The sequence below is a fragment of the Molothrus aeneus genome, chromosome 28 (genome assembly GCF_037042795.1).
Source record: "Molothrus aeneus isolate 106 chromosome 28, BPBGC_Maene_1.0, whole genome shotgun sequence".
NCBI classification, from domain to species: Eukaryota; Metazoa; Chordata; class Aves; order Passeriformes; family Icteridae; genus Molothrus; species Molothrus aeneus.
This window is the reverse complement of record NC_089673.1, coordinates 2087240-2099771: the sequence shown is the minus strand read 5'-3', so window position 1 is coordinate 2099771 and position 12532 is coordinate 2087240. Positions and strand designations below refer to the sequence as shown.

At 53.2% G+C, this 12532-nt stretch overlaps 2 pseudogenes; both read left to right on the top strand.

The window, feature by feature from the left end:
- Window positions 1–5187: 5187 nt before the first annotated feature.
- Window positions 5188–5958, top strand: LOC136567361 (feather keratin Cos1-2-like; annotated as a pseudogene).
- Window positions 5959–10305: 4347 nt separating this feature from the next.
- On the top strand, window positions 10306–11080 carry LOC136567402 (feather keratin Cos2-2-like; annotated as a pseudogene).
- Window positions 11081–12532: the final 1452 nt, after the last annotated feature.

The following is a 12532-nucleotide window of genomic DNA, read 5'->3' as shown; positions in this document are numbered from 1 at the left end:
CAGGAACCACCAATCTTCCTCCAATGTCGCACAATGCAACCAAGGGGGGATTTTTTTACCATGCCCCTTTTAGATTGTCTACTACTTATCTCCAAATAGGTTCTGGTTTGATACTGCCCAAATGCCAGCCACCAAAATTCATTGGCTCACCCTCTTCTGCTATAGTTGGGCAGAGGAGAGGGGAAAAAAATTAACAAAGGGCTGATGAGTTAGGTAAGCACTGGGAGGAAGTCACTCCAAGGACAAAAGAGGTTCAAATTTCAAGTTTTAAAATAAATTTATTATTAACCGAGTCAGAGGAAGGTAATGAGAAGTAAGTCTTTAAACCACCTTTTTTTTCACTCCCAGCCTCTCCCTCTTATTCACTGATAGTGAATGGAGGCAGGGCATTTGGGTTTTGGTCAGTTCCTAACTCAAGATCTTCTGTTTGCTCAGGGACAGGAGTCTTTTCTCTGCTATGCCATGGGGTCCCTCCCACGGGCAAACAGTCTTCCCCAAACTGCTGTGGCACAGGTCACTCATCCATGGGGTGCAGTTTTCTAAGGATAGGCTGTTCTAGTTTGGAAGCAAGGGCTCTCTCCCTCTCTCTCTGGAAGCAGGAGCCCTCTTGCTGTATTTGGGTCTCCCACTGGATCACAGCTTTCTCCGGCATCCACCCGCTCCAGTGTGAGCCCTTTTCCTATGAGTTCCAGTGGATCTCTGCATCCACCGTGGACTTCATGGATTACAGGGGGACAGTTTGTTTCACCATGGTGCTTGCCATGGCTTGCAGAAGAATCTTGGCATCAATGCTTGAAGCATTTCCTCTCCCTCTTTTTTCCACTGACCTTGGTGCCACCATGTTGCTTTCCCTTACATGTCCTCACTTCCTCCTCTTCTCTTCTCTTCTCTTCTCTTCTCTTCTCTTCTCTTCTCTTCTCTTCTCTTCTCTTCTCTTCTCTTCTCTTCTCTTCTCTTCTCTTCTCTTCTCTTCTCTTCTCTTCTCTTCTCTTCTCTTCTCTTCTCTTCTCTTCTCTTTTCTCTTCTCTTCTCTAGAAGAACTGCTGCTTTTAGGTACTATTGCCAAAAAGTTCCAGCAGTTCAAAGATTCCTAGAGGAGTGCTGAGAAGTCAATTCATCTACGATCTGCATGGGCAAGTTCCTCACCATGTTTTTGCCACCAGCCATGCAGCCCTGCCAACATGCTCTGAGTGCACCAGGCATTCTGTTAAAGAGATATTTTTATCATATGCACTGATTACATATCCGTTAGCTAGCCCAACACACTTGACTTATTTTACATAGTTGCCATCCTTATCACATGTCATTCTATACTTCTTGGGAGTCTGTCCTGAAGCCTGATGTCCTTCTTAGGTAGCTGGTGCTCCACTGCCACATTTTAGTCAGGCCAATATTGTTCTTTAGCAGAACTTCTGCTTTGTCAATCTTGCAGAACTGAGCTGCCCCCCTACATGCCATTTGCAGGACTTCTGTTTGCCTAATTTACATCCTTAAGGTATTTCCCCAAGACTGGGCTGTTCGTGGATACTCTTCTTATCAGAATGAAATGCTGTTCTTTATGACGGTCCTTTTCAACTTCCCTACCTCCACCCCCCAGACATGGCTAAACTCTTTTCCTCAAATGCCTCATTCTCTTTAAGAGAAACATTTTCCCAGAGCTCCTGGCGGAGGACAAAGGCCAGTGTGGCCACAGCACTCCTCCCAATCTGAGGAGACACCAGAAGCCTGTCACCTCAAAATTTCTTCATGATTCAGGAGCAATGACCGTGGGCAACAGCTGAGGGCCCCAAGGCTGCCTGGAGGTGGCAACACAGGCATGGCCTGGGTTTGGGATTGTCCTTGAGAGATGTGGGTGCTGTGGCCCTGTCCAGGCTCCTGCACAGAAGCAACTGGGGGCTGAGTGTGTGTCAGTGGCTGGCATTGCTGGGCAGAGAAGGCCCTACAGGCCGTGCAATGGCTGGGCTGAGAGCTCAGCTCAGGCCCAGCTGTGCACACACAGCCAGGGCACTGACACACTGCCAGCCTGGCCAGGTGTGCTCAGAGATGAGCCCAGAGCACAGAGCCCAGCACACGGGCACAGGCACACGGCCAGGGCGCTGCACACAAGGGCCCTGCCCTGTGCACAACCATCCCCGTGCAGGCCAGAGGCTCTCAGGGGCTGTTCCCAGCAGGGCACAAGCACAGGCATGTGCAGACACTGGCACACACTGGGGCCACAGCCACACTGCCACACACATGTCTGTGGGGGAGCACATGGGGCAGAGGCCTGAGGAAGGGATGGGACTGAGGAGATGCTGGGGAACTCCCAGCCAGAGCAGATTCTGGCAACACCAAGCAGGACAGAAGCTCAGGCAGCACTGCTACAGGAGTCTCATGCACTGTGAAGGATGAGGAGGAAGGCAAAGAGGTTTTACCTCAAAGGCAAGGCATGAAGGAGAGCTGTTGGCTGATGAGCCAAAGACTGGAGGCCTGGGAGAAGATGAGGCACTTCCAGTCAGCAGGAACATGAAATATCCCAAAGAATGCCTCAGGCAGCCAGCACCTCCTTCCTTGCGATGCTTTCTTCACCTAGTTCATGTCTCTTACCCACACGGACACATCCTTGGCCCCTGGAATCATGGAATCTTGCATACCAGCACTCAGAAGAAGTGTCCCTGAGGGATTGGGAATGAGGTAAGCCAGGAAATGCAAAGTCATTGTAGAGGGAAAATCCAACTCATGCCATTCCATTCCCAGAGATCTTTCCATTCATTTGGGATCATGCAGGAATATCGTCACCTACACAGCACAAACTGTGGGCCCTGAGGCACTGTGGGGCCAGGATAAAAGGCAGCCCAACTGGGGGCTCTCTCCACCTCTCCTGTCACCTCCTGCTCCTTGGGAACCAGGTGAGTTGGAAGCCCCTTTCTCCTGCACCCTGTGCATGGCAGCATTGACCTTTCTGGCCCTTGTTGCTGCTCCTCGTCCTTCTGGGGCTGTTCTGCAATGGTGCTGGTGGGGGCAGAGGGGAGAGCGTGTGTTCTGTGCAGAGGCTGAGGCTGGGCTGAGGTGCTGATTTTCCTCCAGGTTAGGCAGGAGCAGAGCTGGGCCTGGCTGAGCTGGGCAGGAGCGTGCTGGGCTGAGGCAAAGGATGCCCAGGTTGGGGCTGGCCAGGCTGGAGCTGTGCAGGCAGCAGGGGCCTTGTGCTGCTGGGGGTGTCTTGCGGGCTGTGTCTGAGGTGTGCGTGTGCTCTGCTTCCTCCCTGCCCTCTGTGCCAGGTGCAGCGCCAGGCTCCAGACATGTCCTGCTCTGAGAAGTGCCAGCAGTGCCGGCCCTGTGAGCCTTGCTGCCAGCCCGGTGGCCCCTGCCCGCTGGCCAGCAGCTGCAATGAGTGCTGTGTCAGGCAGTGCCAGAGCTCCCACGTTGTCATTCAGCCGCCTGCTGTGCTGGTGACCCTGCCTGGGCCCATCCTCAGCTCCTCCCCCCAGAACACCGCCGTGGGATCCTCCACCTCTGCTGCTGTTGGCAGCATCCTCAGCTCTGAGGGAGTGCCCATCAGCTCTGGGGGCTTTGACATCTCCTGCATCACCAACTGCTATGGTGGCAGCAGGTGCTGTCGTCCCTGCTAAAGATGGTGCCGCCAACATCCTCAGGCAAGAACCTCCAAGAGCTCGGATCATGGAAATGGACTGAGAAAGGAATTCTGGAATATTGCCCTTAAGGCTTTGGACTATTGTCTCCTTTTCTTCTCCTTTTTTTTTTTCCCTCTTCCCTTCCTTTTCTGTCACCACCACTCAATGCCAGCCAGTGGGACCTGCTGGCTTCCTTCCCTTGGCAGCCCAGGACATCAGACATCCCCACTTTATCATAGTGTCTTCCCTCAGGTGCTTTCTTTGAGCCTTCTCCTTCTCTACTTTTCACTCAATAAAGTTCCTTTTTTGCATTCAAACCTTGGCCTCTGATTTCTCCTTCTTTCTGTGACAACTCTTCCAGTTTGCTCACTTGGAAATGGGTGGAGGAAGCACAGCTTTGCAATCCCTGCAGTGCCATTTAGTTTGTTCCTTTTCCCTTGAGGCTGACAAAGATGTCCCTCTATGTGAGGCTGTTGAGGCATTGTAATTAAACTGCCCAGGAAGGGTTTTAGATTCCTCAACCCTGGAAGTGTGCCCGACCAGGATGGACACAGCTTGGAGCAAGCTGGTTTAGTGGGTGCCCACCTGTTGAGGAAGGGAAGAGTGGAAAGAAAAGGTCTTGAAGTTGCCTTCCAGCCCAAACCATTTCCAATGAAATCTGCTTTCTCAGAGGCATCAGCAGTGGGACAAATGTGCGCAGTGCTGGGCAGCGCTGAGTGCCCTTTGGACACAGCTGGAGCTGACTCAGTCAAAGCTGGCTGGAGCCACTGGACTCTTCTCACAGAGCCCATTCCTGCAGCCTTAGGTACAAAGTGTGCCATCATGAGCAACCATGACGCAGGAAGAAGCCCTGCTTCCTGGGAAATTGCCAGCCATCACTTCCTGAGGGAAGGAGGCCATAAATCGATTTTCTTTCCCAGTGTACTTGCGCATGCATAAACTTTCATTTTAGCTTTGGAAAACTGCCTTCTGTCAAACTTAGTGTTGGTGTCAGTTTGGTTTTCGCTTGTCTTTCTGCCTGAGAAAGGGGATTGACAGAGCAGCTTGCTGGGCACCATCCATCCAGCCAAGGGCCACCGAGCACAGTTCAGAGTCCAGGCCAGGGCAAGAGCAGGAATGAGGTGCAGAAGCAGCCATGGAGTGCTGACCAAAGGGAGATGCAATAGAGAGGAAACAAGACCACAAAGAACACCTTCTGTCCCCTATCCATTCCCAAAATGGGCCAGGAAAACAGGCTGCACGTGAAAACTCATGCGATGTCACAAAGGGATGCAGGAGAGATGGGCAGGGATAGAGGAAGAATGAGAGTGATGCCCTGAGAGCTTTGCCACAAAGAAACCCACAGGAATGACACAGGTTCAGGTCATGTGCCTGCATGGAATGCCACCAGACCATGATCCAAGCATTCTGCCTCCTCTGACGTGTTCATATCCTGGAAGTTCTGGGATCTCTCATTGCTGGCACTAGAAGGATTCTTTAGATAGGAACGCACAGGGCAGAAGCCAGGAAATAGAGGCTGCAGTGCAGGAAATCAGGACACAGCCCCTACCATTAACTGGGATGGTGCACATTTGACATGAGCTGGTCACAAAATTATGGCTTCCACTAAGGTGCCTGTGGGCCTGAGGCAGGGCAGGACTGCTATAAAAGGCAGCCTAAGTCGCTGCTCTCTCAGCCACTTCTCTCACCTCCTTCTCCTCTTCAGGAATCAGGTGAGTGGGAAGCCTCTTCTCCTCCTCCTGCTGCTGCTTCAAGAGCAGCTCTTGCCTGGCTGGAGGTCTCAGCTGAGAGGGGCTACAAGAGCCCATGGCTGGGATCTGCTTCTGCTAAAAGAGGGCAGGGGAGAGAAGATCTTGTGCAGACAGAAAGAGAGGCTGGGACTTGACTGAGGTGGCTCCTGGGCTTTGAGCTGGGCAATGCAATGTGGGCCAGGAGGTTCCTTGGCTGCAGGGTGTTTGGGTGCTGTGCTGCTTCTCACGTGTCCTCACTTTGTGCTTCTCCCTGCCCTCTGTGCCAGGTGCACCTGTGAGCCCCAGCCATGTCCTGCTGCAGGCCCTGTGACCCTTGCTGCCAGCCCTGTGGGCCCTGCCCGCTGGCCAGCAGCTGCAATGAGTGCTGTGTCAGGCAGTGCCAGAGCTCCCACGTTGTCATTGAACCCTCCCCTGTGCTGGTGACCCTGCCTGGCCCCATCCTCAGCTCCTTCCCCCAGAACACCGCCGTGGGATCCTCCACCTCTGCTGCTGTTGGCAACATCCTCAGCTGTGGCGGAGTGCCCATCAGCTCTGGGGGCTTTGACATCTCCTGCATCACCAACTGCTATGGCAGCAGTTGTTGTCGTCCCTGCTAAAGCTGCTGCAAACATCCTCAGGCAAGAACCTCCACAACCTCAGAACATGGAGCTGCACTGAAGATGGATCTTTGGAACAATGGATTTGTGCCCTTCATTTACTGCTGTTTCCTTCCACTCTCTTCCCTTCCCTGCCTTTCCTGTCTGCGCCACCCAATGCCAGCCTAGTGGGGCCTGTTTGCCTCCCTCCATCCCTCTGCAGGCCAGGCAAATGGACACCCCCACTGTCCCCCTGCGTCTACTCCTGGTGTCCTCTTTGAGCTGCCTCCTTCTCTTCCTTAGACTCAATAAAGTTCTTTTGCATCCAAACCTGGCCCTCTACTTTCTCCTTCCGTGTTTGGGAACTCTTCCATTCAGCTCACGGCTAAAGCTGGAGGAAGCCGAGGGTGGATGCTCCGTGGTGGCCTTTGCTTTGTGGCTTTCTATTGTAGCTCCCAAACAAACCCCTGGCTTCCCCAAAATAGTGATCATCAGGAGATGATGATGTCAAATGGTGACAGAGAATGGGAAACAGCAGTGCCTGGGGATATTCCACAACCTCCTCTCTTCAAACACCTCCCTCACATTAGTCTTTTGCTCAGCTTCTAAGTTCACAGGCAGAGCTGAATACTTTCACAGGGTCATGTGAGCACGACAGTGGAACCAAAACCAAAAGTATCCTCGCACCATGTTGAAGGCTGCCACTGTTTCCTCTTCTGGATTTGAGAGAGCACAAACTCGCCCATATTCCAGCATTCACCTCCCAGACACGGATAACAGTTTCTCTCCACATCCCTCATTCTCCATGACAGCATCATTTTCCCACAGCTCCTGGACAATGAGGCAAAGGCCTCTGTGGTCAGGGGCCTCCCCCATCCCCACAGAGTCACCCGAACCCTGTCATATCAACCCTTCTCCATGAGTCAGGAGCAAGGACCCTGGGCAACAGCTGAGGGCCCCAAGGCTGCCTGGAGGTGGCATCACAGGCATGGCCTGGGTTTGGGATTGTCCTTGAGAGATGTGGGTGCTGTGGCCCTGTCCAGGCTCCTGCAGAGAAGGAACTGGGGGCTGAGTGTGTGTCAGTGGCTGGCACTGCTGGGCAGGGAAGGCCCTACAGGCCGTGCAATGGCTGGGCTGAGAGCTCAGCTCAGGCCCAGCTGTGCACACACAGCCAGGGCACTGACACACTGCCAGCCTGGCCAGGTGTGCTCAGAGATGAGCCCAGAGCACAGAGCCCAGCACACGGGCACAGGCACACGGCCAGGGCGCTGCACACAAGGGCCCTGCCCTGTGCACAACCATCCCCGTGCAGGCCAGAGGCTCTCAGGGGCTGTTCCCAGCAGGGCACAAGCACAGGCATGTGCAGACACTGGCACACACTGGGGCCACAGCCACACTGCCACACACATGTCTGTGGGGGAGCACATGGGGCAGAGGCCTGAGGAAGGGATGGGACTGAGGAGATGCTGGGGAGCTCCCAGCCAGAGCAGATTCTGGCAACACCAAGCAGGACAGAAGCTTAGGCAGCACTGCTACAGGAGTCTCATGCACTGTGAAGGAAGAGGAGGAAGGCAAAGAGGTTTTACCTCAAAGGCAAGGCATGAAGGAGAGCAGTTGGCTGATGAGCCAAAGACTGGAGGCCTGGGAGAAGATGAGGCACTTCCAGTCAGAAGGAACATGAAATATCCCAAAGAATGCCTCAGGCAGCCAGCACCTCCTTCCTTGTGATCCTTTCTTCACCTAGTTCATGTCTCTTACCCACACGGACACATCCTTGGCCCCAGGAATCATGGAATCTTGCATACCAGCTCTCAGATGAAGTGTCCCTGAGGGATTGGGAATGAGGTAAGCCAGGAAATGCAAAGTCATTGTAGAGGGAAAATCCAACTCATGCCATTCCATTCCCAGAGATCTTTCCATTCATTTGGGATCATGCAGGAATATCGTCACCTACACAGCACAAACTGTGGGCCCTGAGGCACTGTGGGGCCAGGATAAAAGGCAGCCCAACTGGGGGCTCTCTCCACCTCTCCTGTCACCTCCTGCTCCTTGGGAACCAGGTGAGTTGGAAGCCCCTTTCTCCTGCACCCTGTGCATGGCAGCATTGACCTTTGTGGCCCTTGTTGCTGCTCCTTGTCCTTCTGGGGCTGTTCTGCAATGGTGCTGGTGGGGGCAGAGGGGAGAGCGTGTGTTCTGTGCAGAGGCTGAGGCTGGCTGAGGTGCTGATTTTCCTCCAGGTTAGGCAGGAGCAGAGCTGGGCCTGGCTGAGCTGGGCAGGAGCGTGCTGGGCTGAGGCAAAGGATGCCCAGGTTGGGGCTGGCCAGGCTGGAGCTGTGCAGGCAGCAGGGGCCTTGTGCTGCTGGGGGTGCCTTGCGGGCTGTGTCTGAGGTGTGCGTGTGCTCTGCTTCCTCCCTGCCCTCTGTGCCAGGTGCAGCGCCAGGCTCCAGACATGTCCTGCTCTGAGAAGTGCCAGCAGTGCCGGCCCTGTGAGCCTTGCTGCCAGCCCGGTGGCCCCTGCCCGCTGGCCAGCAGCTGCAATGAGTGCTGTGTCAGGCAGTGCCAGAGCTCCCACGTTGTCATTCAGCCGCCTGCTGTGCTGGTGACCCTGCCTGGGCCCATCCTCAGCTCCTCTCCACGGAACACCGCCGTGGGATCCTCCACCTCTGCTGCTGTTGGCAGCATCCTCAGCTCTCAGGGAGTGCCCATCAGCTCTGGGGGCTTTGACATCTCCTGCATCACCAACTGCTATGGTGGCAGCAGATGCTGTCGTCCCTGCTAAAGATGGTGCCGCCAATGTCCTCAGGCAAGAACCTCCAAGAGCTCGGATCATGGAGCTGGAATGAGAAAGGAATTCTGGAATATTGCCCTTAAGGCTTTGGACTATTTTCTCCTTCTTCTTCTCCTCCTTTTTTTCTTCTCTTTCCTTCCTTTCCTGTCACCACCACTCAATGCCAGCCAGTGGGACCTGTTGGCCTCCTTCCATTGGCAGCCCTGGACATCAGACATCCCCACTTTATCATAGTGTCTTCCCTCAGGTGCTTTCTTTGAGCCTTCTCCTTCTCTACTTTTGATTCAATAAAGTTCCTTTTTTGCATTCAAACCTCGGCCTCTGATTTCTCCTTCTTTCTGTGACAACTCTTCCAGTTTGCTCACTTGGAAATGGGTGGAGGAAGCACAGCTTTGCAATCCCTGCAGTGTCATTTTATTTGTTCCTTTTCCCTTGGAGCTGACAAAGATGTCCCTCTATGTGAGGCTGTTGAGGCATTGTAATAAACTGCCCAGGAAGGGGTTTGATTCCACAACCCTGGAATTGTGCCCGACCAGGATGGACATCGGTTGGAGCAAGCTGGTTTAGTGGGTGCCCACCTGTTGAGGAAGGGAAGAGTGGAAAGAAATGGTCTTGAAGTTGCCTTCCAGCCCAAACCATTTCCAATGAAATCTGCTTTCTCAGAGGCATCAGCAGTGGGACAAATGTGCTCAGTGCTGGGCAGCGCTGAGTGCCCTTTGGACACAGCTGGAGCTGACTCAGTCACAGCTGGCTGGAGCCACTGGACTCTTCTCACAGAGCCCATTCCTGCAGCCTTAGGTACAAAGTGTGCCATCATGAGCAACCATGACGCAGGAAGAAGCCCTGCTTCCTGCGAAATTGCCGGCCATCACTTCCTGAGGGAAGGAGGCCATAAATTGATTTTCTTTCCCAGTGTACATGTGCTTGCATAATCTTTCATTTTAGCTTTGGAAAACTGCCTTCTCTCATACTTAGTGTTGGTGTCAGTTTGGTTTTCGCTTGTCTTTCTGCCTGAGAAAGGGGATTGACAGAGCAGCTTGCTGGGCACTATCCATCCAACCAAGGGCTACTGAGCACAGCTCAGAGTCCAGCCCAGGGCAAGAGCAGGGCAAGAGCAGGAATGAGGTGCAGAAGCAGCCATGGAGTGCTGACCAAAGGGAGATGCAATAGAGAGGAAACAAGACCACAAAGAACACTTTCTGTCCCCTATCCATTCCCAAAATGGGCCAGGAAAACAGGCTGCACGTGAAAACTCATGCGATGTCACAAAGGGATGCAGGAGAGATGGGCAGGGATAGAGGAAGAATGAGAGTGATGCCCTGAGAGCTTTGCCACAAAGAAACCCACAGGAATGACACAGGTTCAGGTCATGTGCCTGCATGGAATGCCACCAGACCATGATCCAAGCATTCTGCCTCCTCTGACATGTTCATATCCTGGAAGTTCTGGGATCTCTCATTGCTGGCACTAGAAGGATTCTTTAGATAGGAATGCAAAGGGCAGAAGCCAGGAAATAGAGGCTGCAGTGCAGGAAATCAGGACACAGCCCCTACCATTAACTGGGATGGTGCACATTTGACATGAGCTGGTCACAAAATTATGGCTTCCACTAAGGTGCCTGTGGGCCTGAGGCAGGGCAGGACTGCTATAAAAGGCAGCCCAAGTCTCTGCCCTCCCATCCACTTCTCTCACCTCCTTCTCCTCTTCAGGAATCAGGTGAGTTGGAAGCCTCTTCTCCTCCTGCAGCTGCTGCTGCTGCTTCAAGAGCAGCTCTTTCCTGCCTGGAGGTCTCAGCTGAGAGGGGCTACAAGAGCCCAGGGCTGGGAGCTGCATGTGCTGGGAGAGGGCAGGGGAGAGAAGGTCTTGTGCAGACAGAGAGAGGCTGGGACTTGTCTGAGGTGGCTCCTGGGCTTTGAGCTGGGCACTGCAATGTGGGCCAGGAGGTTCCTTGGCTGCAGGTTGTTTGGGTGCTGTGCTGCTTCTCACGTGTCCTCACTTTGTGCTTCTCCCTGCCCTCTGTGCCAGGTGCACCTGTGAGCCCCAGCCATGTCCTGCTGCAAGCCCTGTGACCCTTGCTGCCAGCCCTGTGGCCCCTGCCCTCTGGCCAGCAGCTGCAATGAGTGCTGTGTCAGGCAGTGCCAGAGCTCCCACGTTGTTATTCAGCCACCTGCTGTGCTGGTGACCCTGCCTGGGCCCATCCTCAGCTCCTCTCCACAGAACACCGCTGTGGGATCCTCCACCTCTGCTGCTGTTGGCAGCATCCTCAGCTCTCAGGGAGTGCCCATCAGCTCTGGGGGCTTTGACATCTCCTGCATCACCAACTGCTATGGCAGCAGTTGTTGTCGTCCCTGCTAAAGCTGCTGGTGACATCCTTAAGAAAGAACCTCCAAAACCTCAGAACATGGTGCTGGAATGAAGATGGATGTTTTGGAATGTTAAATTTATCCTTTAGCTTACTGTAGCCTTCTGCAACTCTGTTCCCTTTCTTTTGCATGCCTTTCCTGTCACCACCATGCAACGTCAGCTTAGTGGGACCTGTTGGCTTCTCTCCCTCCCTATCTCTGGAGGCCAGGCAAATGGACACCCCCACTGCACCTTAGTGGCTGCTCCAGATGCCTTCCGTGAGCCTCCTCCTTTTCTTCTTTAGTCTTAATAAAATTGTTTTGCATCCAAGCCTTGGCCTCTGATTTTCTTTTCTCTTCCGAGCTCAGGAGAAAATGTTGAGAAGTAGAGGGTGGGACTCCCTACAGTCGATTTGACTTTTTGCCCTTTACGTGGTAGCTATCAAACACATCCATGGCTCCTCAACTGAAATGCCTCTCAGGGTGAAGATGGCAGGGAATGGAAACCAGGGGGGCCTGGGGAAAGCCCATGACCTCTTCTCTTCAAACTGTCCTCACACATAATATTTGTCCCAGGTTCTGTCCAGACAGGCAGGACCAAGGGGTTTCACAATTAGCATTCCATCAACCACACAAAAGAGCTGATTGGGAACAGGTTTTCTTTGGGGTCCTTTGCTGGTTCATCCAGGAACCACCAATCTTCCTCCAATGTCGCACAATGCAACCAAGGGGGGATTTTTTTACCATGCCCCTTTTAGATTGTCTACTACTTATCTCCAAATAGGTTCTGGTTTGATACTGCCCAAATGCCAGCCACCAAAATTCATTGGCTCACCCTCTTCTGCTATAGTTGGGCAGAGGAGAGGGGAAAAAAATTAACAAAGGGCTGATGAGTTAGGTAAGCACTGGGAGGAAATCACTCCAAGGACAAAAGAGGTTCAAATTTCAAGTTTTAAAATAAATTTATTATTAACCGAGTCAGAGGAGGGTAATGAGAAGTAAGTCTTTAAACCACCTTTTTTTTCACTCCCAGCCTCTCCCTCTTATTCACTGATAGTGAATGGAGGCAGGGCATTTGGGTTTTGGTCAGTTCCTAACTCAAGATCTTCTGTTTGCTCAGGGACAGGAGTCTTTTCTCTGCTATGGCATGGGGTCCCTCCCACGGGCAAACAGTCTTCCCCAAACTGCTGTGGCACGGGTCACTCATCCATGGGGTGCAGTTTTCTAAGGATAGGCTGTTCTAGTTTGGAAGCAAGGGCTCTCTCCCTCTCTCTCTGGAAGCAGGAGCCCTCTTGCTGTATTTGGGTCTCCCACTGGATCACAGCTTTCTCCGGCATCCACCCGCTCCAGTGTGAGCCCTTTTCCTATGAGTTCCAGTGGATCTCTGCATCCACCGTGGACTTCATGGATTACAGGGGGACAGTTTGTTTCACCATGGTGCTTGCCATGGCTTGCAGAAGAATCT